Source organism: Loxodonta africana, chromosome 16 (assembly GCF_030014295.1).
Source record: "Loxodonta africana isolate mLoxAfr1 chromosome 16, mLoxAfr1.hap2, whole genome shotgun sequence".
In the NCBI taxonomy this organism is placed as follows: Eukaryota; Metazoa; Chordata; class Mammalia; order Proboscidea; family Elephantidae; genus Loxodonta; species Loxodonta africana.
The window spans coordinates 39,443,788-39,449,787 of NC_087357.1; the positions used below are offsets into that span (position 1 = coordinate 39,443,788).

The window sequence follows — 6,000 nt, forward strand, 5'->3', positions numbered from 1 at the left end:
ATGTAATCTCAATACAGTGTGGAATAGTACCATATATATGTATACATGTTTTGGGAAATGGACAAACTACCACTAAAATTTATTTGGAAATGTGAACAGCTAAGAGAAACCTAAACAATCTTAAAGAAGCAGAACAAATTTGTAAGAGTTACCCTGCCAGATATCAAGGCCTGTAATAAAGTTTTATAGCCCCAAACTGGACACAACACAACTCAAAATCCATCAGCCCAGACTTGTGGTTTTTGCACTTTTCTCATCTTGTATTGGTAGAGGATTGAAATCATACTGTGAACACAGGGACTTCAAGAGTACTGAGGTGCTGTGTACGAAAAGGAAATCTTATCCTGGGGATGAGGTAGTTCCTGAATTCAATATCACGGGTCACCTCATGGGCCAGGGGGATCGCGATGAGGTCGATGTATCTCCGGATCTCGTGCACCACAGCATCCGTGCAGGGCTTGCTGCCCCTGTCCTGCATGCAGGGGCTCCGGTGTCAGCCAACCACACAGTCAATCTCTTCCTGGACTTTAGCTGAGAAGACATACTAAGAACTGACAAAAAGGAGAAAATTGGCACATTCGCCATAGCAATTCGGCATTACATGAAGTGTTATGAAATTGTACTAATATCATCATAAACATACATTATATGCCCAGAAGTACACCTAGACAAACAGAGAGAGAGAATTGCAACAGTGCAGACACATATACCACCATCTGTCTGTTAGTTTGTTGTGCTGTGGTGGCTTTTGTGTTGCTGTGATGCTGGAATCTACGCCACCAGTATTTCAAATACCAGCAGGGTTACCCATGGTGGACAGGTTTTCTGCGGAGCTTCCAGACTAAGATACACTAGGGGGAAAGGCTTGGTGATCTATTTCTGAAAAGTATCCAATGAAACCCCATGGATTGCAACAACAAATTGTCCAATATTATGCTGGAACATGAGGTCCCTAGGTTGAAAACTACTGAAAATACACAGTGGCTGGAACAATGGGCTCAAGCATGCCAACAATTGTGAAGATGATGCAGGATCTGGCAACATTTTGTTCTGTTGTGCAAGTAGTTGCCATGAGTCAAGGCAACTCGATGGCAATAAGCAACAATAACAGACACATATAACTCTCTTAAAAGCTTGGCCTTAAGAAAAAATCTGTATAAACCTATATATTGTCACACAGAGTAACTAATACTTAAAGAAATGATAAAATGCTTCAAAATATAGGCAATTAACACATAATTAACTCAAGAAATTACTGTCCTTGCAGAAGGATAAACAGGAATGAAATTTTAATTTAAATCAAAATAATATATGGTAACCCATTACCCAGTGCCATCGAGTCGATTCCAACTCATAGTGACCCTATGGTATTAAATATTAAATTTTATTAAAAGATTCATGTGTGTGTGTGTATTTGAGTCTGTGCAATTTGCAGTAGTATTGTTTCTCATCCCCATTCCCAAAGGCAGCCACTTTGAATCATTCTGGCAGTTACTTCTGAAATTTATGTTCATATTTCTAATTAATGCCTCTAGTTCCATTTCCATTTCCAGATTTGCTCATTTTTAGACAACATCTAATAACTACCAGGTATGGATTCTAAAAGGATGTGGAATGAGGAATATCATTGTTGATATCACATTGATCTTGGCTGAGAACAGGGAATATCAGAAAGATGTTTACCTGAGTCTTATTGACTATGCAAAGGCATTTGACTGTGTAGATCATAACAAATTATGGATATCATTGTGAAGAACGGGAATTCCAGAACACTTAATTTCTGTTTGTTAAAGCCATCCACTTGTATTATTCTTGTTATGGCAGGACTACATAACTAAGACACACCTCTATTGTGCAAAGTTGTCTCATTTTTATTCCTTCATCAAATTTGGACAAATTTCACCCGGTGGCATAAAAGTTTAAATAATGAGGTTTCTCTAAGAGAAACAATGGAAAACACTAGCTGTGTCTTGCCAACTTCTTTTCTGAATTTCACCCCGCCCACCATCTGTGGTTGTACCTGTGACCTCTGGGTGCTTTAGCAGAAGCAGAAGTCCATATCTCAGGGTGATGCTTGTTGTCTCTGTCCCAGCTCCAAGCAGATCAGATACCTTGGCTAACAAATTTTTAGTAATAAATTCAGGCTGTTGATTGTGCTTTTCCTAGGAATGATTTGACACAATGTTGACAAATTAGTTCACCAGCATATTTAATTACAATGCATCCAAAAAACTCAGTTGTTCTAAAGCTAAGCAAACTTAGAAACTGGAAAATGTAGTTGTATAAAACAAACTAGTGTACGGTATTGTGGAAATTGTTGATGAGTTGGCCCAATCTTAATTTTCTAACCTTTTATCATACTTGTACTTGACAAAAAAATTCATTTCCCAGCCTCTTTTGCAGTTATGTGGGCCATACAACATAGTTCTTTCCTATGAGATGTAAGCCAAAGCCTGGTGGTACCACTTCTTCTCTGTCCTACTTCTGACTTCAAACCCAGACGTGAAGGTGAAAGTTGGCAGTCATCATCTCAGGAGATGAGGATTTAAGCATGATGATAAAGGCCTACATACTAAGTTTGGTGAAAGAAAATGGAAGACAATTGACTCCTTGATGCTTCAGGGCTATTGTGCTTGCTTGGACTGCCAAAAATGAGATTCCTTGTGAGATAAATCCACTATGTGTTTAAGCCATTGTTAATTGGGTTTTCTTTTATTTGAGGAAACTCTGGTGGCATAGTGGTTAAGTGCTATAGCTGCTAACCAACAGGTCAGCAGTTCAAATCCACCAGGCACTACTTGGAAACTATGGGGCAGTTCTACCCTCTCCTATAGGGTCACTGTGAATCGGAATCAACTCGAAGGCAACGGGTTTAGTTTTTTCTTTTTTTTTTTATTTGAAGACAAAACACAATCATAGTTGGTAGACATGAGTAAATTGGGGCCATATCATGAAAGATATAAGCCTGAATCAAGAGTTTGTAATTCTCTTCTTCTGTTAAAGTATTTATATGAACTCAGTATTGCTTGAAAACTCATTGGGAAGTTTAAATTATGTGAAAGCTTATATGGCAGTACAGCATCGAATGAATTATAGGGAAAGAAAATTGATTCCCAGAGATAAGATGGACAGCACTATTGTACTCCAGATGGGATGCCATAGGCAACTTTCTCTAATGAACAACTGCAGAAATGGCTAGAAATATAAAAATTAAAGAGGCACAACAACCATGAAGACAGAGAGTTAGGTCGTTAACTATCCATAAAGGATGAAGGAGAGAGTGGGGATAATGAAGATGCTGAGACTAAGGGACTGACTGAATGGAGCTCTTATGAATTGGAAGCTGGAAGAGGAAAAGGACCTGACAAGAACAAGTAAGACTTATTTAGGACTAGAGGATGATGAGACACTGAACAGAGAATTTAAAAAGGGCAGTTTGAAACATTGACTGAAGGGAGTCATTAATATACCTAAAGAAAAACTCTTTTCCTAACCAGTACACTAGGCCAGCATTATTTTAATGAGCTTCTTATAATCTCCTGGTGACCTGTGGCATGTCTAACCACTATGCAATTAAACCCATTAAGACTGACTTACCCATAACAACGGTTGTACATACTAGACAAATCTAATCGTCTCCTTAACCAAAAAAACCCATTGCCTTAGAGTCAATTCCGACTCATAGCGACCCTATAGGACAGAGTAGAACTGCTCCATAGGGTTTCCAAGGAGCATCTACTGGATTCAACCATTTAAACACCTGTAGTAAGTACTACTCAGTGAACCACAAAATGTACAAGCAAACAAATAACTGAGTGGCCTCTACATCTTACCTGCTTCATTTTGATCAGGAAACAATCAATGAAGTCCCGAGGATTCTTAAAGTCCAAGGATTCTTCGTGTTCTTTCACTTTCTCCAAAATATAACTTCATACATAAACAGTATTATTAAGGAATTTGCTATGACTCCCTGGGAAATAGGCAATCAGCATGGGGAATGTATTGCAGACCTATAAGAGAAAAAAAGTGATTTGTTAAATAAAAATATTTAATGAAGATATACATGTGACATGCTAAGCCCTGGTTAAAACTGGAGCTATAAAGATGAATAGAAAATGGTCTCCATTTGGAGGGCTAATTCCTTACTGTACATACATACAAAGTAATGTTCTATGCTTATAGAATTATTTGATGGCGAAAGCTGACCAGATTATCATAGATGATAATCATTTCTGACACTCACATTATTTCTATAGTATGAAAGCAACTTTATATCAATCCTCCCATTTTTTATATCAGTTCTTTTCTACAACCTTGAAGTACAAACAGCATGAATTACTATAATTCACATTTTGTAGGTGAGGACCTAGTAGGTTAAAGAAGTCTGAGCAACCTGATTGACATAGGACACAAAGCTAGTCAGGGCTACCTCTACTTCTTTCAGGCTTACTCAAACAAAGAATCAGGGTTTTAAAACTGGGAGGGGCTTGAAGATATCATGAAACCAAACTTGACACCCTTTGATACATTACCTGTGCTCCAGAGCAGCTAAGTGAGTTCTCTAAGATCACACAATTATCATCCAGGAAGAGGGCAGAACATGCCAGCTAAGCACAGGGTAAAAATGTGATGATTGTTTATGGCTTACACCCTGTAAACCCCAATCATTTTGTCATCTAGGATCCCAACTGAAGCATAAGCAACATTACCTTAGTAACATCTGTGGCCCTAAACATTCCCACTCATAGACATGCCAAGTTAGAACATTTCTGCCAAGTTATTTGATGCGTAGGTCATTAAGCATTGAATGGAGGACAAGCCTTGTTGGTAATGGAAGCCTTTCAGCAAGGACCTTGGCTCTCCATTGAGTGCTGTGGTCATGCTTTTGGGGCAATCACTAAAGTACTTTACGAAAACTGGGCTTTGGGCTTTAGAGGAAAAACCACTGTGCAGGGAGCCACTGGGCTTGAACGGAGCTCTATATTCATAGCATCCGTTTTCATCTGTGTAAAATAAAGCTCTGGGGGAAGGTCTTTGTCATCAATCTTCCCCTGCTCTAGGAGCTTCTCAGGCCAGGGACCCTGGGCCCAAAGGCCACACTCCCCTCCTGGTTCTTCATTCTTGGTAGTAGGAGGGCCCCCTGTCTCTCTGCTCGCTTCTCTCTTTTATATCTCAAAAGAGACTGGCTCAAGATACAACCTAATCTTGTAGATTGAGTCCTGCCTCTTCAACATAACTGACTCTAATCCTGTCTCATTAACGTCAGAGAGGTAGGATTTATAACACATAGGAAAATGACATCAGGTGACAAAATGGTGGACAATCAAACAATACTGGGAATCATGGCCTGGCCAAGTTGACACACAGTTTTGGGGTACACAATTCAATTTATAATAGAATCCACATGAATATGCGAAACTACTTGGGAGATCGTTTTCAGAATAGAGCATGACCTCCTGCAGACTTGACTGGGCTCTGGGAGAAGAGGTGGAGAGGGCCATAAAGACATGTCCTGCTCTAGCTGCCACTTGTTCTTTAACTTGAAAACCGAATTTCTGGCATTTTTTTTTTTTTTAATTTTTAAAGTGCTTTAAGTGTAAGTTTACTAATCAAGTCAGTCTCTCACACAAAAACTCATATACACCTTGCTACATACTCCCAATTGCTCTCCCCCAATGACACAGCCTACTCCGTCCCTCTACTCTCTCTTTTCGTGTCGGTTTCGCCAGCTTCTAACCACCTCTACCCTCTCATCTCCCCTCCAGACAGAAGACGCCAGCATAGTCTCAAGTGTCCACCTGATCCAAGAAGCTCACTCCTCACCAGCATCCCTCTCCATCTCATTGTCCAGTCCAACCCCTGTCTGAAGAGTTGGCTTTAGGAATGGTTCCTGTCCTGGGCAAACAGAAGGTCTGGGGACCCAGACCACCAGGGTCATTCGAGTCTCAGCCAGACTATTAAGTCTGGTCTTTTTATGAGAGTTTGGGGTCTGCATCCCAC

General features: G+C 39.9%; 1 pseudogene; it reads right to left on the minus strand.

Moving 5' to 3' along the window:
- Window positions 1–280: 280 nt before the first annotated feature.
- On the minus strand, window positions 281–4,736 carry LOC135227860 (cytochrome P450 2C42-like; annotated as a pseudogene).
- Between the last annotated feature and the right edge of the window lie 1,264 nt (window positions 4,737–6,000).